Genomic DNA, 23,791 nt, shown 5'->3' with positions numbered 1-23,791 from the left:
TTGACTTCCAAAATTTTCGACAACCGAGGCGCAATGGGCAGTCAGCAAACTCAGTTGAGAAAATTGAGAAACTCGCCTCAGAAGCTGTTTGACTTCTGAGGTGCTTTCGAAAATGGAAGCAATTACTTCTGGGTTTTCAGCATTTGAAAACCAAAACGTTCAACTTCCGAGATGCTTGAAAACCAAGGTTCCACTGTATAGATACATACCGTATTTTTCGCCCCATAGGGCGCACCAGCCCATAAGGCGCACCTAGTTTTTTGGGGGGGAAATAAAGGGGAAAAAATTATTTCCCCCCCAAGGCGCGAGGCTGGGGCGGGGGAAGCCCAAGCTTCCCGCGACCCCAGCCCCCAGAACAGGCAGCTCTGCGCAAGCCGGGGGAGCCCTCCCGCGGCTTGCACGGAGCTACCCGAAGCCCCGGTGCGACTGCTCAGCGCGCCGTGGTTTCGGCATAAGAGGCAGCGCTGCACAAGCCGGAGGAGGGCTCCCGCGGCTTGCGCAGAGCCACCCGAAGCCCCGGCGCGACTGCTCAGGGCGCTGGGGCTTCGGGGTGCAGGCAGCTCTGCGCAAGCCGTGGGAGCCTGGGGGGAACTCCCGCGGGCTCCCACGGCTTGCACAGAGCTTCCTGAAGCCTGGAGAGGGAGAGGGGTCGGTGCGCACCAACCCCTCTCTCTCCAGGCTTCAGCGAAAGCCTGCATTCGCCCCATAGGACGCACACACATTTCCCCTTCATTTTTGGAGGGGAAAAAGTGCGTCCTATAGGGCGAAAAATACAGTAATAATGGCCATTTTTGTATTTTATTAGCGGTACTAAGGAACTTTTTGGGTGTGTCTAACAAACATGGATTAGCTTCAACTTTACATCTTTCCCACTGAAATCAACAGGATTAAAAAGTTGGATCGTGCTCTTATGTTCCACTAGCTCAGTGTATGGAGCTTATCTGTTCTTCATCCCTAACCAACTGAAATAAAACAAAAGCAGACATGCTGTGACATTGGCCTCCTCTGTAGCCAACCTCATCCAAGTGCAGTGTATGCTCCTTCCACTATTTCTCATTTTTCTTTTAAAAATAAAATGGTCCATATGGTGTGAATCATTTTACTGAACCATCCAACAGTTCACAACATGATTTAAATTGATGTTGCTGGGTTGTTGCTGTTTTTAAATTTGCACTTGAGCCTTAATGCAAATGTTGTTCTGAGAAGAATAGCATCAACAACTGTTTGTCTTGGGCTGGGTCTTTATACCAACATGTGTTTAGAAATACATGTTTTAAGAGAAATTCTGTTTTAAAATAAGTATTTAAATTAATATTGGAAGGCAGATTTTGTTTGTTTCTATTAAGTTGCGGATTGAGTGGAAATGAGATGGAACTGACTTTAAGAAAACACCTGAAAAAGTGGTGCAATTATGAATAAAATGATCTGCCTATTATTAATTAAATTTATATACTGCCAGTCATCTGAAGATCTGAGGACTGTCCACAACAGAAAAATACAGGATAAAAGCAAAACCAAACCAAACAATACCCCCCCCCAAAAAAAAACATTTAAAAGGCTGTAGAATATGAATTAGCCAAAGGCCTGGGCTGAAGAGAAACCTTTTCACCTGATGCCTAAAGATGTATAATGAAGGTGCCATATGAACCTCCCTGAGGAAAGCACTTAAAAAGGTCCATTAGGTCCAGTCAGGGATGACTCTGGGGTTGTGGCGCTCATCTCGCTTTATTGGCCGAGGGAGCCGGCGTACAGCTTCCGGGTCATGTGGCCGCTTCTGGCAAACCAGAGCAGCACACGGAAACACCGTTTACCTTCCCGCCAGAGCGGTACCTATTTATCTACTTGTACTTTGACATGCTTTCAAATTGCTAGGTGGACAGGAGCAGGGACCGAACAATGGGAGCTCACCCCGTCACGGGGATTCAAACCGCCGACCTTCTGATCGGCAAGCCCTAGGCTCTGTGGTTTAACCCACAGCGCCACCCACGTCCTTTTTCTGGGTATCATCCTATTCTGGGTATCATCTGTATGTACCGTATTTTTTGCTCTATAAGACTCACTTTTTCCCTCCTAAAAAGTAAGGGGAAATGTGTGTGCGTCTTATGGAGCGAATGCAGGCTGCGCAGCTATCCCAGAAGCCAGAACAGCAAGAGGGATTGCTGCTTTCACTGCTCAGCGATCCCTCTTGCTGTTCTGACTTCTGAGATTCAGAATATATTTTTTCTTGTTTTCTTCCTCCAAAAACTAGGTGTGTCTTGTGGTCTGGTGCATCTTATAGAGCGAAAAATATGGTATGTCTTTTGCACCTGACTTTATTTGGGCTTCTGGTAAAAAAAATGAAAACATAGAAGATGTGACAAGCCTGAAGTCAGCCTACTCTTGTTCTAGAGTACAGTGTCAGTACATGCAGAGAAACAGTGAAGCCCCAAAGGCCCAGCCGGCACACCATGTGGACTGAGCTTGCTCCCTAGACTATGTCTCTGTCTCTGCCAAATCCTCTGAAATACACACTGGGGCTCTGGGGCAAATATGCAAGGACTGCTTGGCAGATATGCAGTGGTGGGAAAACTTACCTGAAGGCAGATAAGTCTGAAAAACCCTGGGATAAAATGCCCAAGGTTGTTTTGCTAGGAAACCACTTGTGGCTCGACGGCAAGGCAGTAATATGAGGTATATATGAGACATGTTTTATAATGGGGCTTGACTCACAAGGCATGCTTCATCATTTGCTGCGAAGTGTGTTCACAGAATATCGGAATAGTTTTTTTAAATAGTTTCCATCTGTTATGCCAGGAAGTTGGCTTGGTGTGATCAGATTTGCTGTTTTTAAGAAATTGCCAGAAAGAACTTCCCAGGCCGCAGCCTGAAATCACTTCAGAGGATTTGCACTCATATTTGCGGCTAACCCCGATATGTGGGTATCATGGTGTTCCTTAAGGATAAGCCCAAATAATACAAATGTATCCTCATCTAGATCTACCTTCCCCAACAGGCTCCTCCAGATTTTTTTACGAAGCAACTCTCCCTTAGCTCCAGCCAGCACCAGGTGATAGAAGCTGCTGTCCAAAAATATCTGAAGGATACCAGGTTGGGAAAAATATCTGAAGGATACCAGGTCTTGTAGATTACAGAATGTCAGAAGCCAAGAGAAGACAGGCTAGGGAGAAGCACCACAATACAGGGGTACCTCAGGTTACATACGCTTCAGGTTACATACGATTCAGGTTACAGACTCCGCTAACCCAGAAATAGTACCTCAGGTTAAGAACTTTGCTTCAGGATGAGAACAGAAATCGGGCTCCGATGGCGCAGCGGCAGCAGGAGGCCCCATTAGCTAAAGTGGTGCTTCAGGTTATGAACAGTTTCAGGTTAAGAACGGACCTCCGGAACGAATTAAGTACTTAACCCGAGGTACCACTGTACAGCTAAATAAATGCATAAATTGGTGAACTCCCTTCTCATTTTTTTCATTGTGCCGGGGCTCCTAAGACAAAGCTAAGGGAAGGAAAGTTTTCTATCTCTGCTTCCTGTCTGCAGACATCTGTGCCAACCCTCAAAGCCTTTCTGGAGCAGTGCTGTCCCTCTCGAACAATGGGAGATAGGATGTGGAGGGGTGCCAAAAAGACTACCCCTAAACTAAGCATGGGTCTTAAATTAATGTATGGAAGTTCATGGGAAGAGCAACCTGTGTCCCTTCCGACATTCCTTTGGAGAGCCCCCTGACTCTCCAGAGCAGAGAAATAGGAAGGAAACTTTCCTTCAGTGAATATAGGATCAAAGCCTTTATGTCCATCTTTCTGATTCCCCAATTTTCTCATTCTCTCATTGCCTTCGCCAATCTTTCTGCTTTACCCTCTTTCACCTCTTAAAATAAAACCCGAAACAAGCATAAAAACAAATCATACTGAGAAGCTAATGGTGAGCGTTTGTCAGGATGCTGTCAGCAGCTCCCAGCTGGTTGCCCAGGAAAGTATAAAGTCAAGGAAAAGTACCTTACCATCCTTTTTTACTTCAGTCTTTACAGAGAGAGGCTATAGAACCCAGACTCATGGAATCTCCACCCCCGTCTCTCCCACTTCCTCTTTTGCCATTCTCATCGTCTCCTCTATGGATGCTACTACGTGTCCTCTGTCCTTGAGCTCTTTGCTCTCCCACTTTTAAGGTTTGCCAGGTTCTGGGAGATGGAGGGTCTGGAATGCTTTCTAATGACAATGTGTCAGCCGGGTGTTGCTCTGGCTCTCCCATGATTTCCCAACTTTCCCCCTTTCCCCCTCATCTGCCTCTGAGCTGTGACCTCCCTCCAACCCCTGTTGTAATTCTAAACTGCCTTCCTCTTCCACCTCCCTGGAAGGGTCAGGATGGGGAGGGGGTCTCCACCATTTCTCCTTGCCCAGTCCCTGACAGCACTGCATTGGTTGAATATGATTTGACCTCTCAGCATCTGTCAGGAAGAGAGCCATGGGCCTTGTGCCCTGCATAAAGGACTGTCACTTGCGCAACAGGGCTTTCCCACACCACCTTCCATACCCACCACCCCTGAAATTGGCTCTCGGGGGGTCAGGGGAAAACCCAGAACAGTGTATGGGGGAAGGAGAGAGAGGATCGTTCTACTGGGCAAACAGAAATACTTGCACTGATGAACCAATCAGAAGAGTGCGGCCCATGTGACCTAAGAGAATAGTGAGACCCATAGCATTGGAAACCACCGATGCCACTGGCTGATTAAGATAATCCACTAGGGCTTTCAAGGCCACGTAGGGCCAGAAACCAGATTGTCTGAGGTGAGCCTGCCCAGGAACCAGGAACCATGTACCATGTGGCAAATGAGATGGCAGGAATGGAGGACAAAGCAGGAGACAAGGCCAAGGAGCAAGCCAGATGGCAAGACAAGTCTCCACTGGAAAGCCTTTGTAGCTCTTGCTGATGAAAAAGATCTAACAGCTAGCCTGAGTGGGCAGAATCAGCCCGGAAGGTTCTTTACTGAAAAGGTGGCCACTTGCAGTTCAGTGGTTCACCACTTGGGACAGCTGAACACAGTTACCAGAGGCTCCTGACAAGTATGACAGTTTTGGAGAAATGAACTGAACTTGCCCTGCACGTTTGTTTCACAGCATGCTGAGCCATCTGGTTTCACTTTAAACCACAAATTGCACTTTTATTAGTTTTTCTAATATAGCCTTCACGATATGGTTCAGACACCATAAACTCAAGATTTCCCACTTCTTACTCCTGGATCCTTGAACTGGATCTACACAATCTGTGGTCTTTTTAAGTTGTACAGAGCCCACCAGTTGGTTCTACTCTACATTTTTCATTGCAGGCAGGTAAAAAAAAAAAGGGGGGGGAGGGACAATTATTAAGCACCTCATAGACTTCCACATACGACTGATGGACTGACTTTCGCTTGGTGGATCTCAAGTTGTGGAGGCCTAACAACTGTTAGCATTTGAAACTAGAAGATATCCAAATACAGAGCTATTGAACAGCCTCAGTGGTACTTGTAGAGAAGGATTGCTATGGATACCTTTGAAACTGATTGACCGTGCCAACAACCCCCATTTTGGACCAGCTGTGTCTATACCTGCCCCACTCTCTTTCAACAGAATGGGTGAGACAACAGTGCGTGAGAACATAAGACGAGCCTGCTGGATCAGGCCAATGGCCCATCTACTCCAGCATTCTGTTCACAGAATGGCCAACCAGGTGCCTATGAGAAGCCAGCAAGCTGGACAGGAAGGAAACAGCACTGTCCCCACTTGTGAATCTCACCAACCGGCCTTCAGAGGCATGCTTCTATCAACACTGAAGGTAGAACATAGCCATAGTGGCTAGTAGCTGCTGGTACCCAGTGCAGCTTGGCCAAAAAGCCAGATAAGTGTTTGGAGGAGCAGTGGTTTGGAGAGAGCTAGTGTGGTGTAGTGGTTAAGAGCGGTAGACTCGTAATCTGGTGAACTGGTTTCGCTTCCCCGCTGCTCCACATGCAGCTGCTGGGTGACCTTGGGCTAGTCACACTTCTTTGAAGTCTCTCAGCCCCACTCACCTCACAGAGTGTTTGTTGTGGGGGAGGAAGGGAAAGGAGATTGTTAGCTGCTCTGAAACTCCTTCGGGTAGTGATAAAGCGGGATATCAAATCCAAACTCCCCTTCTTCTTCTTCTTCTTCTTCTTCTTCTTCTTCTTCTTCTTCTTCTTCTTCTTCTAATGTTTCCCACTGCTGTTCTAATGGCTAGGAGCAATTGTGCAATTGCATCAGTAGGAGCTCACACATCTAGAAAAAAGGACTTGCATTATGCAAGTTGATTACATATTATAGGATCTGTCTGTACTTAACAAGCAATGCCTACCTTACCATGCTTTCCTCCACTTGCTCTCTCTCTTACACATTTTTACATAGATAAATGCATATATACATCCTGGTGGCGTGACTCATATACATAATGAGATGTGGGTGTGTGGAAGAGGCTTAATTCTGAGGCTCTCTCTGCTGGATGATTCATTGATGTTCCTTCCTCAATAAACGAGTCACCCATCCATAGCACAAGCTGGTAGATAAAAGAACTATGCTGCAAGGCATATAGGAGCAGATTATTTTTAGGAAGTTTTTGTAGCTCAAGTCAACTCACCCACCCCACCCAGGGGAAAAAAGCACTTTGTTTTTCCTCCAACCTTATTTTCTCTTTCAGTTGTTGATGCTAAAATGTGGGTGGCTCTTTAAACAAAGAAGTCACATGGCATCACCTAGCAACTTGAGGTTCGTAAATAGCTAACCATCACATTTCCCCCACCCTTAGCGGTTCCCCCTTGAAGGAAAACAGAGATGTACCATATTATGAGCAAGGGGAGGAACTATTGGGATGAGGTAATAAAGGTGAATTTTGGTCTTCAGTCCTCTAGGTAAATGCATCGTAGAGCACTCTTAAAAGGAAATAAAAAAAGTTAACTCTAAAATCTCACATATTGACTACAGAAGTTTGCTAACAAAGGTAGAAAATACATGTTAAGAATGAGTAACTCATAAACCATACCATTAAAAAAAAATTGTACATTGCTACATTCAGTACATTCCAAACATTTTCAACAATTGTCTAGTGGTTTTTGTTTTGTTTTTATGAAACACTGAGGAGACTTGAACATCTTTTTATGTTCATTTTTGGACAATTGGTCTATCCTGATAAATTTCTTAACTATATCTGTCAATAGTCCATGTGTTTTGTTAACATTGCGTATGAGCCCATTTATTTAAAAAATAGTCCTGTTTAGGTCAAAAGGACAGTCTCAATGCTATTGGATGGTGACACGCAGTTACCCTTTCAACCCCTTTAAAATGGAATATTTTTAAAAGTCCTCCAAGCACTAATTCAACAGCAAGCCATCTAAAATTTTAACCAGTTATTTATTTTAAGCATTTATATCCACTCATTGCTGTATGACCTCCTGACAAACAAATCAGAACAAATATTCAATAAAAACCAGACATAGATAAACCTCTGCATAAGCTTTGTGTAAGCAAATCAGGGTGAATCCTCAATAAACAGGTTGTCTGGAGGAGCCCCAAGTTTCCTGCCCTTGTGGATGAAGACCATTGGCATGTGTTCCTAGAGAGGCAGCTCAGTCTGCCATGACCCCGATTTACAGGGTGAGATGCACTATATAGTGAATTACGTGTGTATATGTAGGTGGGCCATCTCCTTAATTCTCCCCTCCTCCAAGAAACTGAGTGTCAACCCTATTCCCCAATAATAATAATAAATCCTAGGGGAAAACTTTTATTAAGCATTAAAATAATTCAAGTTTTTGTTTTTTTAAAGAAGATTGAATGAATCATTAAGAGTCTGGTTATCTTCCTCTGACAGAGCCCACTGCCTTGCCAGGGTATGTAGAATGTGTTAGGAATCTGGGAGAATGGAAATCATAAGCAGTACGTGTCTTTGTTAGGCATCACTAAATTACTAACCAAAACAACTCCGAAAGGACAGAAGAATGTCTTCACACATGTACTTCTGCAGGGCAGGCGAGTCTAGGGAAAGGAAAAGGGGGGGGGGAGGAAGAGGGGAGGGGTGCAGCAAAAGTTATGACAATATTGTGCAACTTGAGAATTTTCCTCTTTGCCAAACTAAATATTACTCTGTGGACTAAATTTTTGCTGGATAGGGAAAGGCTGTTTGATCACAGGGACTGACATTTCCTTTTGGAACATTAAGAATGGGCTAGATTCCACTGGATTAGGAGGATGCATTGTGTGATACACCATGTGCAAAAATAAATTCTCAATGGGGATGAATCAAGCAGCTCTTAATTTAGCAAGAAATACTCATCAGGATTTCATCGTAGCCTTTGCAGTTTCCTGGAACCCAGAAACTGTGATGATTTCTCTTGCTCCACACAGATCACCCACAGGTTCCAGTTAAGAGATTGGAATCTCAATTTTGAATGGGATCGTTCTCTCAGAGCTTTTCCAGAAAAGAGGATCGGCACCAGGCTTCAGGGGGTCATCAGCATCATGCAACTGATGCTCCCTTGTTGCTGGCACCCCCTGCAGTTGATAGATCACCCCCAAACAAGATGCCCCCCTGCCCCACTCCTTGTTGCTGCCACTGACCAGTATAATAATAATAATAATAATAATAATAATAATAATAATAATGTATTATATATACCCCGCCCAACAGCCTGGGTTTCCCCAGCCGCTCTGGGCAGCTTCCAACAAAATATTAAAATAGAATAGTCCTTCAGATATTAAAAGCTTCCCTAAACAGGGCTGCCTTCAGATGTCTCCTTAAAATCTGGTAGTTGTTTTTTCCTTTGACGTCTGGTGGGAGGGTGTTCCACAGGGCAGGCACCACTACTGAGAAAGCCCTCTGCCTGGTTCGCTGTAACTTCACTTCTCTCAGTGAGGGAACCGCCAGAAGGCCCTTGGCGCTAGACCTCAGTGTCCAGGCAGAACGATGGGGGTGGAGACGCTCCTTCAGGTATACTGGACCGAGGCCGTTTAGGGCTTTAAAGGCCAGCACCAACACTTTGAATTGTGCTCGGAAACGTACTGGGAGCCAGTGTAGGTCCTTCAAGACCGGTGTTATGTGGTCTCGGCAGCCGCTCCCAGTCACCAGTCTAGCTGCCGCATTCTGGATTAGTTGTAGTTTCCGGGTCACCTTCAAAGGTAGCCCCACATAGAGCGCATTGCAGTAGTCCAAGCGGGAGATAACTAGAGCATGCACCACTCTGGCGAGACAGTCTGCGGGCAGGTAGGGTCTCAGCCTGCGTACCAGATGAAGCTGGTAAACAGCTCCTCTGGACACAGAACAGTACAGGCCTACTATTGCTGCCACCCATACTCCTCCACTTCCCATCCTTTTCTTCATGGTAGCAGCACTGTCCTCTCCCTCTGCCCCCTCTTCTTTTTTACATTCTTTGCCGCTGTAACAGAAGAAGCCGTGCTAGCAGCATCTCTGTTATCTCCTCCCTTCCTCATCTTGCCACTATTCTGGAAAAGGGACAAGGAAGTTCTTTCTTCAGAGCTTGGCATTATAAGAAAAGTAGGCAAGGGAAGGCTGACACCACCACTGTGCTTTGATGCTTAGAACGCCTAGAAAGATGCTTAAAACTTGGTTGTTGTTGTTGTTGTTGTTTTTAAAAAAGCTGATTAAAGAAACCTAAAACTATTTTCAAAGAGGTTGTTATGTATCTGCAAACTCTTAAAGAAAATGATTTTCATTTGGGGCCAGCCAGGTACATATGCATCACCCAAGGTTCTGCCCACACAAGGTCCCAAATTACACACCAACCTACATGTCATATAAACACTACACATAAATTTACTGTCACTCTACAAATAGATACATGTCACCACCCACAAAGCTAACCCATAATGGTGACCATGGTTGGCACAACTGACTCTGTGGCGGATGTAATCTAAGCATGGACTGACGTTCATATTTCCACATCTAGAAATGGGCAGTGCAGTCTTCCAAATGGACTGGGATGAGATAAAAAAAATACTGGGATAATCCAGTGTCTGGATAGGCTTCCAGTTTTATTTCAGCACGGAGGTCTTGAAATGTAGAACAACTTCTGCATGATGACGATGGAATGCAGAAAGTATAGTTCATGACAATTGAATGCCTGCAAAATAAGCAAGCAGACATAACTGGCGATCATCTTAATAACGCTGTGTAAATTACCACCCACTGTCTCTGTTCAAATCTAACTGAATAGCGGCAACATAGAAAAGATCAGTGCTATTTTTCTAGAAAAAGAGGTGCTGGAACCCACCACAAATCCCTCCCTTGTTCTCTTATAATGACAATAGTGTAGGGTTGCCATACGTCCAGAATTTCCCAGACATAGCTGAGTTTCAGTCATCGGAAACAGTGTCTGGATGGAAATCCGGACATATGGCAACCCATTTCCAAAAAGAAAAAAAGCTTTTTTAAAAAAACACACACACCACTTTTTGAATTATGGCAACCCTACAATAGCACCCACTTACGGTCTGGGGAGTTCCGGCTGAAAAAAGCCCTGGAAAAGATCAAGTGGAATCCCTGCCACACATTGGGACTTTCCTGTCTCTTTGCCCCCCATTATAATCCCCTGCACCCCACAAAAAATCCCTCTGTGTTGGCATGGGATGGGGGCTGCAGCAGGATGGGCAAACTGGAGAAATTCAACAGCGTTGCCTTGCTCAAATGGAAGTGCTTTTCCACTCACTCCAGGCATCTCTGAATCTAAGCCAATAGATTCCTATCCCACTACGGATATTAATTTACTCAGCGTTGCCAAGATGCAACTGATGAAGTGAACTCCAGCCCATGAAAGTCAATGTCACAATAAATGTGTTGAGCCTTTAAGGTGCCACAAGATTTTTCTGTTTTTGTATTTACAGCAACAGACTAACACATTCACCCCTTTGGAAATTGGTTGTCTGAGAGATACATATTTTAGACAGATAAATATGACAGTTCCTCTGAAAATATGTTGGATGCTCGCTCCTGAGTAAGTGGAGTCGGAATTTGGAAATATGAAGATGGGCTTGCGGGCATGCCTAACAACTGAAAGGAAAAAGCCCCAACTCTGCCCCCACAATCTGGCAAATATGTCACAGCAAAGAATGCAAAGACAAGTCTGTTTGCAACAAGAGATTGAGAAATGCTATGACTGTATTGAATTTCTGTGGGTTTCTCTTTTAAAGTCAAATCAGTAACTAAATAAACAAAAAATAAATCAATAGTGGTTTCAATCAAAATGGGTTTGGTGTCAGGTCCCCACCGCCAATGGCTATTTCTACAGCACTGAAGCTGTGGCTTCCACAGTCACAGGGGCCTGCATTTCCCCTGAAATGTGGCAATGTGTACTACTTTTGTGAATTATCTTATAGTAGGGCAAGCCCAGCTTATTACTCATTTTGTTCTTCCCAGTAAACCATAAACTGCTTTGACTGTTTAGTTAGATGTTATGGGTCACATCTGGCCAGTTGTTTGGCTGACGGTGTATGTTTGTTTTTAATAAAATTATTAATGAATGCTGATTCACTCTAAAAACAGTGGTTCTCAAGCTTTCCCCCCTGGACCACACTTTCAGAATAAAAATTTGCTCATGCCACTACCTTAGATTGCTTTTAAAGAATACTAGACAAGCCTAGCTACCAGGGAAGAACTATAGCTTCTTTGTATGCGGAAGGTTCCAGATTCAATCCCTGTCAGCTCCAGCCTTGGCTGGGAGACTCCTGTCTGCAACCCTGGAGAGAAACTGCCCAGCAATGCCCACATACAGAGCACTGAACTGGGCGAACTAATTTTTTCACTTGGTTTATGGCAGGCTTTATTGTTTTTTACCACAATACTTAAAAAGAAGCTTACGATCCAGTAGCAGTATACTAGTTGCTGGAGGAATAACAGCAAGTGGGGAAGTGGTTCTTATCTTTCAAAGTGCCCACCAAGCTATCAGTGAAGCTTTCAGGTGAGCCCATTACCTTGTTCACATAGGGTTCACATAGAACAGTGAGTTTTTAAAAACTTGGTTTATAATTCTAATCAGTTTATGTCATCTGATTCTCCAAACAATTTATGTCATCTGATTCTCTGAAATAGGTAGCAGTCTACCTATTTTAAGGAAGCAGGTTTGTTTTTTTGGGGGAAACCAGATGGGTGAGCCAGATGGATGGGGTATTCTTTAATAATAATAATAATAATAATAATAATAATAATAATAATAATAATAATAGAAAAGAAGCAAAAAAGGAAAGGAAAATGTGAAGCCAGTCCTGTGGAGTGTAGAAGAGAAAACAACTCATCTGGTTCAACTCTTGGAATAACTGATGAACACATGGCTGTGTGATGATTATGGAAAGAGAACGCTGGACTTAGCATAGCAGATGACTAATAGGCAAGCTCTATTCCACCACACAGCCTTAGGCCAGCCAACTCCTCTCCTGGCCCAGGAAGTAGAGTGTCATATCTTGCACTCACATTTCCCAGTGTCCTCGGGGCTAATGCAGTTAATTGATCTCAAAGTACACAAGAGAGGACAGATCAATACTGCCCCCCTCCCTTTAAAAACAAAAAGCATGCAACAAAGAGAGAAAAGGGCACCCATACTTAGTGTGTTTTCAAAGCTCAGCAAATGAATGCTTTAAATACGTTTTAAAGCATGAATTCAAGGAGCTTGCATTTTGTTGTCAACACAACTCAAACCCATTAATTCCACAGCCATTAAGCATGCACTTTTATAATCCTTGCTGTATTCTTTCCGGCAAGATGATCAGGAGACAGGGAAGCTTGTGTTAATTTTCTTTGCAAAGGCTGTCTGTCAAATCAGGCCATTCATGAGAATGAATATGAACCCGAAACTTTCAGGACAAAATTAAAACATCGGGAGCATGCGCTTCCTCTGTTAATACAACCTTTGAGACGGTTTTAGGGAAATTTAGCTGCATTTTATCAGGGGCAGTCTTATATGGGAACCAGGAAGGGGAAATAGGCAAATGTGTACTTCTGTCCAAAATTACATTGAATCTCACATTTTTCTGCTCTCAGCTTTATCTTATACGTCAGAAAGTAAGCAGTCAGAGCAGGGCATTGTGTTGCCAAAGCAAGGCTGCATCCTCTCTGCCCTGCTTGTTCCTGTATCCCACCCACCCACACTCTATCAATTGATTTGTGGCTGCTAATAGTGCAGTAGGGCTGGCCAGCCTTGCCTTTCCCCACTCAAAGGAAGGGTTGGTAGTCTTTCAAGCACAGCATTCTGGGCAATGTAGGCCAGGAAACTGGCTGCAGTGCTGCAGCTTTGCTGATGTAGCTAGAAATACTTCTCAATAATAAGTTACTAAAGTAATTTTAAACTTTCAAACTACATTCATGGTTCAGAGTGCTTTTTGGAATTTTTTTGCAACAACCCTCTCAAGTATGTTGACATTGCCAAGGTAAAATGAAAATGTAAAGAATAGCAAACTTAAATAAACTGATACTGTGATTCCATCAGCCATGTCTGGATTACTCTTTTGGATGTTCTTTTCTTATTGAGACTACACAATGTCTCCTAGAAGGAAGTGCAGGTGACTTAATAGGCTTATTGCATTTGATCCAGAGGACAGGTCAGTGACTGAGTGAAGTTTTTAACCCAGACAGAAGGGATGGCCAAATGAGATAGGGAACATAGCTGTCAAGTGTCCCTTATTTGAAGGGACAGTCCCTTATTCCAGTGCCATGTCCCGCTGCTTATTGATGGATGTCCCTTAAATGATGTCCCTTAAATTTCAAAGGAAGCAGCTCCTCTCCCTCCCTCCCTGCCGGCCAGGGAGGAGGGAGGCTCCAACTGTGTTGCTTGGCTGTGTTGCTCACCCAATAAGAAATCTAAGAACGACTGGGAGGTGGAGCTTGCATGCCTTGTGTGTGGCTAGTTAATGCAAGCTGAGGGGTTTTTTGAATGCTGGATGCCATTTTGTTGCATGTGCTGCTGCAAACTTTGCAGTGCAAGGCCAGGCTGGGGAGCCATCTTAAGTTGAGGTTGCACAGGCCTTGTGGTGCATGTGATTCAGATTCTATTCAGTTGAACCTCTGGTTACAAAGTTGGTTGGACAGTGTTCTCAAAGCTACCAGCATGAGTTTGACTAGACTGCAGGAGGACAGGAAGACTGGAGTGCCTGGAACAGGTGAGGCTGCAGGTCCCTTATTTTGGCTGCTGGTCCCTTATTTTCAAGGCTGCTGGTCCCTTATTTTCAAATCTGTAAGTTAACAATATTTTTATTCCTTCTCAACAGGTCAGCCAGATTTCCATAGTTAAAGCTAAGATCCATAAAGTATTTCAGGACATGTTTCAAGATTCCTCCAAGTCCAAAGGCCCCCAGAACTCCAGTCTCCTCCTGACCCAAGTTCATGTCCCAAAAGTCAGTTAATCCCTGCATGGAGGGATCTTTCCAGCTTTCCTTCTCCAGTCCAGGCCGGGCTCCAATCCTCAAAATCTGACTTTTTCTAGGTTCAATCATAAAAGGCCTCAACTTATAGTCCTCAATTTGCCTCTGTAAGGCTGAGGCTCCCACTTGTATTACTTTAGGTTCGACAACAACTTTCTCCTTCTCCTTCTCCACAATTTGTTCTGCTGAAGTAAATTCCTGTACCAAATCCTGAATAATTTCTGTATTAGTGCTCACTTTTTGTCCCAGATTAATCGCTTTTTGTCCCAAGTTATCAATTAGTAGTCATAACATCGGTCTTCTTATGAAGCTGTTCCAACAAATAGCTTATCTTACAAAATGCATTCACTAAGGCTTCTCCTGTCGACATTCTTAAATGATCCAAGGTCAATCCCTGATTCTCACAGTTCTTATCCTGCAGCTGGAGATTCTCCAGCTCCACTCTTGTAACAGTTTCCAAAGCTCCCTCTAGAGGGAAACAGTCTCCACTTGTATCAATCCTTTCAAGCACAGTTCAAAAAGTAAAGTTAGTTTCTATTTTCAGTTACTTTTCCTCCTTTTTAAACGCAGAAGAGGACAATGGAAACAATATATTTCTCTTATTTAACTAACTGTCAACATGTTTTATTCACAGTCAATGAACTCTCCCAAAGCGTCAATCTACTGGCAGTCCATTTCCAGGTTCAGAGCAGTGGTAATTTAATTTTTATCACTCTCTCCTGCAGGCTTACACGATCCAAAATTTCCCCCCTCTTCTCCTGCTTCCAAAGGGGGTTTAATGATTTTAATCGATGGAAGTTTAATCCTTTACATAAGGCTTTCCAAGACCTTAGCTTGCAACTTCTTTGCTTCAAAAGGGGAAGGCAGACTTCCTGTTTGAAACCTTCCTGTTTCGGTACCAAATTAAGACTTTTGTAAATCCAATTTTCCGTTCTACTCACGGGTAGTTGTTTAAAGTCAAATTGTCCACAGGAAAAAGTCAGCGCTCTCCGGCAACAGCAATGCGGCTTCACTCCGTGAAAAAAGCAGTCAATTCGAAGCACCGTGCCACTCACCCCACGTCGCTCCGGATCCCCAAAACTGGGTTTCCCCGCGAGCAGGGGAGATGCAAAGGGTGCCAGCCGAATCCCATGTTCACAAGCTTCTCCCGCCTGTGATTTTAGTGGGTCTCCGCCTTCGCCGTGGTGGTCAGACCCTGATTTCCACGGAGCAAGTTCCTCCCGATCGGAGGAACTCCGCCATTGCCGGAGGCGCCAACCCAGAAGTCCTATAAGTCTTGGTTTTCAGAACCTTTATCATCTTGGTCGCCCACCTCTGCATACATTATACCTTTCTAAAGTGAGCTGTGGTGTGTTTTTTGGCATATGTACACAAAGCAGTGGTGTTCTTGGCAGCTTCCTTTTTTTTCTTTTTTCTTTTTACATTCTATCCTTGTGTACAGATAGGTAAAGGTAAAGGGACCCCTGACCATTAGGTCCAGTCGTGACCGACTCTGGGGTTGCAGCGTTCATCTCACTTTATTGGCCGAGGGAGCCGGAGTACAGCTTCCGGGTCATGTGGCCAGCATGACTAAGCCGCTTCTGGCAAACCAGAGCAGCAAACGGAAACGCAGTTTACCTTCCCACTGTGTGCTTTTGAGCTGCTAGGTTGGCAGGAGCAGGACCGAACACCGGGAGCTCACCCCGTCACAGGGATTTGAACCACCGACCTTCTGATCAGCAAGTCCTAGGCTCTGTCGTTTAAAATACACCAATTAAAATTGTTGAGAATAGCCTAGGCTTTCAAGTAAGTAATTGGGTTTTTTGGTCAAATATCCAAAAGAACCACCAACCTTTCCCCAGTTTGCCACCTTAGTGTATTTTGCTATGGAAAAGGAGCAAGTAGGATGCACATGTGCCCCCCCTCAAGCGATGCAAGGCCTGTTTCATACGTATCTGGATCAGGTGAGGAGAGGATCAGGTTCAGGTCCTGCTTGCAGGCTTGCCATTGGTGGGCCATTGTGAGAGCAGGATCATGTACTAGATCAGTGGTTCTCAACCTGTGGGTCCCCAGATTTTTTTGGACTACAACTCCCATCATCCCTGACCACTGGTCATGCTGGCTAGGAATGATGGGAGTTGTAGTCCAACAACATCTGGGGACCTACAGGTTGAGAAACACTGTACTAGATGGACCTCTGGTCTGATCCAGCATGGCATTTCTTATGTTCTTACATTCACCAGATACCAAATGTGAAACAAAAACTGACCCTCTGTGCGATACTGATCTTTACTCATATTTTAGTGGGGTTGGGCAGTATTGTTTTCTGGGTAGCTGCAGATCCTATATTCCTGCATCCCTTACCTTCCCTCAAGTTATTGTGCTACATTTTGGAGTCATGGGGCACTGAGGATTTGCATAGAATCAGTGCCCTGGAGCCTTGATCTAACTACCATAGTTCCATTGCCCTCACAGTACTCCTAATTATTACTATTATTTATACCCCGCCCATCTGGCTGGGTTTCCCCAGCCACTCTGGGCGGCTTCCAACAAAATATTAAAATACAATAGTCTTAAACATGAAAAGCTTCCCTAAACAGGGCTGCCTTCAGATGTCTTCTAAAAGTTTGTTGGTTGTTTTTCTCTTCTAAATAGGGACAAACAGTAGGTGACTTTCTGTAATGACCTCTCTGTGGACTTCCAGAGACATCTGGCCATGGCAAGAAGCAGGCTTCCTTGATATGATCCAGAAGTGCCATTATTATTTGGAGGTTCTGGCCATAGCTGTCAAGTGTCCCTTATTTGAAGGGACAGTCCCTTATTCCAGTGCCATGTCCCGCTGCTGTCCCTTATTGATGGATGTCCCTTAAATGTCCCTTAAATGATGTCCCTTAAATTTCAAAGGAAGCAGCTCCTCTCCCTCCCTCCCTGCCGGCCAGGGAGGAGGGAGGCTCCAACTGTGTTGCTTGGCTGTGTTGCTCACCCAATAAGAAGTCTAAGAATGACTGGGAGGTGGAGCTTGCATGCCTTGTGTGTGGCTAGTTAATGCAAACTGAGGGGTTTTTTGAATGTTGGATGCCATTTTGTTGCATGTGCTGCTGCAAACTTTGCAGTGCAAAGCCAGGCTGGGGAGCCATCTTAAGTTGAGGCTGCATAGGCCTTGTGGTGCATGTGATTCAGATTCTATTCAGTTGAACCTGTGGTTACAAAGTTGGTTGGACAGTGCTCTCGGAGCTACCAGCATGAGTTTGACCAGACTGCAGGAGGACAGGAAGACTGGAGTGCCTGGAACAGGTGAGGCTGCAGGTCCCTTATTTTGGCTGCTGGTCCCTTATTTTCAAGGCTGCTGGTCCCTTATTTTCAAATCTGTAAGTTGACAGCTATGGATAGGGAATAAATGATAGTAAATTTCTTTTTTTTATAATATTTATTAAATTTTAGTTTAACAATAAAATACATAGGTAATAACACAATCTTTTCCAAAATCCACATTTCATATTCATCTTTGGACTTCCTCACAACCCTTGTTCCTGCTTTCTAAGCTCATAAATTTTACCAGCAAATTATTAACTTGGTTTAATTCATATAATATAATTTTTCAATATTGATATCTCAGATTTTAAACTTTAACATACTCTTATTGACACTTAATTATAAAATGTTACTTATCCAAAATTTATCTTTTCATCTTCCAGTTAAATTTAAATTTGTATTCTTTATAATTAGTTTGTTGAAGCCATGTTTTTGCAGATCTTACATCTTTCTTAACAATCATACAATTTACAATATTTTTGTAGATAGTCCTTGAATTTCTTCCAATCTTCCTCCACCAGTTCTTCTCCCAGGTCTCGGATTCTGCCCGTCATCTCCGCCAATTCCATATAGTCTATCAGTTGCATCTGCCATTCTTCCAGTGTGGGTAATTCTTGAGTTTTCCAGCTTTTAGCGATGAGTATCCTTGCTGCTGTTGTAGCGTACATAAAAAAGGTTCGATCTTTCTTTTGCACACTCTGACCGACAATGCCCAAGAGAAAGGCCTCTGGTTTCTTAAGGAAGGTATACTTAAATACCTTTTTCAGTTCATTATAAATCATTTCCCAGAAAACCTTCACTCTAGGGCAAGTCCACCAGAGGTGAAAGAATGTTCCTTCAGCTTCTTTACACTTCCAACATTTATTATCAGACACATGGTATATCTTTGCAAGCTTGACTGGGGTCATGTACCACCTGTAAATCATTTTCATAATATTTTCTTTCAAGGCATTACATGCCGTAAATCTCAAACCTGTGGTCCATAACTTTTCCCAGTCAGCAAACATGATGTTGTACCCTATGTCCTGTGCCCATTTTATCATGGCTGATTTGACCGTTTCATCCTGTGTGTTCCATTTTAGCAGCAAATTATACATTCTTGAAAGTATCTTAGAGCTGGGTTCTAAGAGTTCTGTTTCTAACTTTGATTTTTCCACCTGGAATCCTACCTTTTTGTCCAACTTAAAAACTTCTTTAATCTGAGCATAATGTAGCCAATCTCGCACTTTATCTTTTATTTTCTCCATACTCTGCAACCTCCAGTTATCTCCATCTTTTTCTATTATTTCCCAATATTTCGGCCATTTGGCCTCCATATTGAGTTTTTTCAAGGCCTTAGCCTCCATTGGTGATAACCACCTTGGGGTCTTGTTTTCCAATAAGTCTTTATATTTCAACCAGACATTAAATACTGCTTTTCTGACAAGATGGTTCTTGAAGTTCTTATGTATTTTAGCCTTGTCATACCACAGATATGCATGCCACCCAAACGCATTGTTGAATCCTTCCAAATCTGAAACATCAGTGTTTTCAAGAAGTAGCCAATCTTTCAACCAGCAGAAAGCTGCTGATTCATAATACAACTTTAAGTCTGGCAGGGCAAAGCCCCCTCTTTCTTTAGCATCAGTTAATATCTTAAACTTAATTCTGGGCTTTTTGCCCTGCCAGACAAATTTTGAAATATCTCTCTGCCACCTCCCAAAACACTCCATTTTGTCTACAATCTGCAAAGTTTGAAACAAAAACAACATTTTTGGCAATACATTCATCTTAATAGCAGCAATACGTCCTGTCAAAGAAAGTTTCAATCTTGACCAAACATCTAGATCCCTTTTAATTTCAGACCAACATTTTTCATAATTATCTTTAAATAAGTTCCTGTTCTTCGCTGTTATGTTTACCCCTAGGTATCTTACTTTTTTAACCACATTTAATTCTGTCTCTTTCTGAAACCTTTCTGATTCTGAAAAAGTCAAATTTTTTCCTAAAACCTTGGTTTTTTGCTTATTAAGTTTAAATCCCGCCACTCGACCAAACTCATAAATCAATTGCAATACCCTTTTAGTACTAGGCTCTGGCTCCTGTAGGGTCAAAACTAGGTCATCTGCAAATGCTTTCAGTTTATATTGTTTCGCTCCGACCTGAATACCTTCCACCAACCGGTCTCCTCTGATCATATTCAAGAGCACTTCTAGGACCGATATAAATAACAAAGGGGATATAGGGCAACCTTGTCGTGTTCCTTTTTCAATTCTAATCTCTTCTGTCACCACATTGTTAACTATCAATTTTGCCTTTTGCTCTGAATAAATTGCCTCTATCCCATTGTAAAACCCCCGCCCCACTCCCAATCCTTCCAAATTTTTCTTCAAATGATAGTAAATTTCAAACCAAAACTGTACTTCTGCCATTGCCTCTTTGGAAAGCTAACAGATAACATTTTGCAGTAAAGTCCATTTCTGTTTATTTTCTTCCTTTCCCCCCTGGATCTTTGGAAATCGCAAAAGAAAGATCTTGATTTCACCACAGTAGCTTATTAAGGTCTAGTTTTACTTGTGATTTTAATTCCCTTTTAGGTGAAAAGTGAATGTAACCAGTGACTTTTGATCAATATAATTATTGATTATCCTAAATTAATTTCTGGTGTTCTTCTGAAATGGGATATAACTTCTGAAAAGTTAAATCTATCTGCTAGTACATTCCTTCCTGCACTTAAATATTAACAGAAAGACGGAAATCTGGCAAGCTTTGCTGACAAAGCATGGGCCGGTTTACTAAGATTTGCTTAGTTAACACACACACACACACACACACACACACCCTAGACTATGGCAAGGCAGTATCTCTTGGCTTCTCATATTCCTCCTCCTGCCCTTTTCTATTTTTACCCCTTGACTCATACCCCCAAAGAACTTCTACCACTGCCCCTCCACATCTCGTTCCTCTTTTAAGTACAATTAAAAAGAAATAACTTTGTGCCTCTTAAGAATAAAAATGGTTTTAACAGTTCCTCGTGGCTTTGAGCTGGAAAATTGTATCTGATGCATCAGAACCTCAGTTCCTGTTTCCCAGGGATCAAATGTTACTGTATATAGGCATTTGGGAATTCTGTCGACTGAACAATGGGGTTGCTGAAGATGTGATTTACAGTGGTACTGCAATATGATCTGGTTTTAAAGTCTGTGCAACTTAATGTTGCTAGCCATAAATATTTGAATATGTTTATAATATTCAGTGCTCAGGCTAGAGAACGTGGATGTAACTTAAGTGGTTGTGTAACTCTTGGGGAAGTAATAGGGGAAGGACAGCTAACTACTTCTAATGTACCTAATGGAGACCATGGGAATTGTTTCCCTAAAGTCACCTTCCCCAGAAACACTAACCTTATTTATGGCTTTTCTGTCTCCTGTCCTCTAAACGGGCGGGAAACACAAGAGAGTCAAATAAAATAAAATTAAAATTAAAGCAAGCATTTAAAAGGGGTTAAAACACAAAAACAATAGAACTCAGTGAAACATCTGAAGCAAATTCAAGAACAAATTTAATCTTGCACATCCCTTGCAACAATACCCCTCTCCGTGTGCACCTTTTGGAGCAGTGTATGTGGCAGCCAGAACCATAGCTGTCAACTTACAGATTTGAAAATAAGGGACCAGCAGCCAAAATAAGGGACCTGCAGCCTCACCTGTTCCAGGCACTCCAGTCTTCCTGTCCTCCTGCAGTCTGGCCGGCAGGGAGGGAGGGAGAGGAGCTGCTTCCTTTGAAATTTAAGGGACATCATTTAAGGGACATTTAAGGGACATCCATCAATAAGGGACAGCAGCGGGACATGGCACTGGAATAAGGGACTGTCCCTTCAAATAAGGGACACTTGACAGCTATGGCCAGAACCTCCAAATAATAATGGCACTTCTGGATCATATCAAGGAAGCCTGCTTCTTGCCATGGCCAGATGTCTCTGGAAGTCCACAGAGAGGTCATTACAGAAAGTCACCTACTGTTTGTCCCTATTTAGAAGAGAAAAACAACCAACAAACTTTTAGAAGACATCTGAAGGCAGCCCTGTTTAGGGAAGCTTTTCATGTTTAAGACTATTGTATTTTAATATTTTGTTGGAAGCCGCCCAGAGTGGCTGGGGAAACCCAGCCAGATGGGCGGGGTATAAATAATAGTAATAATTAGGAGTACTGTGAGGGCAATGGAACTATGGTAGTTAGATCAAGGCTCCAGGGCACTGATTCTATGCAAATCCTCAGTGCCCCATGACTCCAAAATGTAGCACAATAACTTGAGGGAAGGTAAGGGATGCAGGAATATAGGATCTGCAGCTACCCAGAAAACAATACTGCCCAACCCCACTAAAATATGAGTAAAGATCAGTATCGCACAGAGGGTCAGTTTTTGTTTCACATTTGGTATCTGGTGAATGTAAGAACATAAGAAATGCCATGCTGGATCAGACCAGAGGTCCATCTAGTACAGTGTATCTCAACCTGTAGGTCCCCAGATGTTGTTGGACTACAACTCCCATCATTCCTAGCCAGCATGACCAGTGGTCAGGGATGATGGGAGTTGTAGTCCAAAAAAATCTGGGGACCCACAGGTTGAGAACCACTGATCTAGTACATGATCCTGCTCTCACAATGGCCCACCAATGGCAAGCCTGCAAGCAGGACCTGAACCTGATCCTCTCCTCACCTGATCCAGATACGTATGAAACAGGCCTTGCATCGCTTGAGGGGGGGCACATGTGCATCCTACTTGCTCCTTTTCCATAGCAAAATACACTAAGGTGGCAAACTGGGGAAAGGTTGGTGGTTCTTTTGGATATTTGACCAAAAAACCCAATTACTTACTTGAAAGCCTAGGCTATTCTCAACAATTTTAATTGGTGTATTTCTAGGACTTGCTGATCAGAAGGTCGGTGGTTCAAATCCCTGTGACGGGGTGAGCTCCCGGTGTTCGGTCCTGCTCCTGCCAACCTAGCAGCTCAAAAGCACACAGTGGGAAGGTAAACTGCGTTTCCGTTTGCTGCTCTGGTTTGCCAGAAGCGGCTTAGTCATGCTGGCCACATGACCCGGAAGCTGTACTCCGGCTCCCTCGGCCAATAAAGTGAGATGAACGCTGCAACCCCAGAGTCGGTCACGACTGGACCTAATGGTCAGGGGTCCCTTTACCTTTACCTATCTGTACACAAGGATAGAATGTAAAAAGAAAAAAGAAAAAAAAAGGAAGCTGCCAAGAACACCACTGCTTTGTGTACATATGCCAAAAAACACACCACAGCTCACTTTAGAAAGGTGTAATGTATGCAGAGGTGGGCGACCAAGATGATAAAGGTTCTGAAAACCAAGACTTATAGGATTTCTGGGTTGGCGCCTCCGGCAATGGCGGAGTTCCTCCGATCGGGAGGAACTTGCTCCGTGGAAATCAGGGTCTGACCGCCACGGCGAAGGCGGAGACCCACTAAAATCACAGGCGGGAGAAGCTTGTGAACGTGGGATTCGGCTGGCACCCTTTGCATCTCCCCTGCTCGCGGGGAAACCCAGTTTTGGGGATCCGGAGCGACGTGGGGTGAGTGGCACGGTGCTTCGAATTGACTGCTTTTTTCACGGAGTGAAGCCGCATTGCTGTTGCCGGAGAGCGCTGGCTTTTTCCTGTGGACAATTTGACTTTAAACAACTACCCGTGAGTAGAACGGAAAATTGGATTTACAAAAGTCTTAATTTGGTACCGAAACAGGATGGTTTCAAACAGGAAGTCCGCCTTCCCCTTTTGTAAACAGATTGAAGCAAAGAAGTTGCAAGCTTGGAAAGCCTTATGTAAAGGATTAAACTTCCATCGATTAAAATCATTAAACCCCCTTTGGAAGCAGGAGAAGAGGGGGGAAATTTTGGATCGTGTAAGCCTGCAGGAGAGAGTGATAAAAATTAAATTACCACTGCTCTGAACCTGGAAATGGACTGCCAGTAGATTGACGCTTTGGGAGAGTTCATTGACTGTGAATAAAACATGTTGACAGTTAGTTAAATAAGAGAAATATATTGTTTCCATTGTCCTCTTCTGCGTTTAAAAAGGAGGAAAAGTAACTGAAAATT

The 23,791-nt window shown here is 43.5% G+C and overlaps 2 long non-coding RNA genes across 2 annotated transcripts in view; both read right to left on the bottom strand.

The window, feature by feature from the left end:
- The window catches only part of LOC307204306, a 351,053-nt gene that overhangs the window by 16,827 nt on the left and 310,435 nt on the right, over window positions 1-23,791 (bottom strand). The window lies entirely within an intron of this gene.
- Window positions 6,828-11,627, bottom strand: LOC307204533. The gene is made up of 3 exons (XR_013833734.1): window positions 11,598-11,627; window positions 7,953-8,015; window positions 6,828-6,913 (listed from the first exon to the last, which is right to left on the bottom strand). It is a non-coding gene; the product is annotated as an uncharacterized lncRNA (long non-coding RNA).

The sequence above is a fragment of the Podarcis cretensis genome (assembly GCF_951804945.1).
Source record: "Podarcis cretensis genome assembly, chromosome: 1".
Taxonomy (NCBI): domain Eukaryota; kingdom Metazoa; phylum Chordata; class Lepidosauria; order Squamata; family Lacertidae; genus Podarcis; species Podarcis cretensis.
Note: the sequence above shows the minus strand (reverse complement) of the source record. Positions and strands in the feature narration are given on the sequence as shown.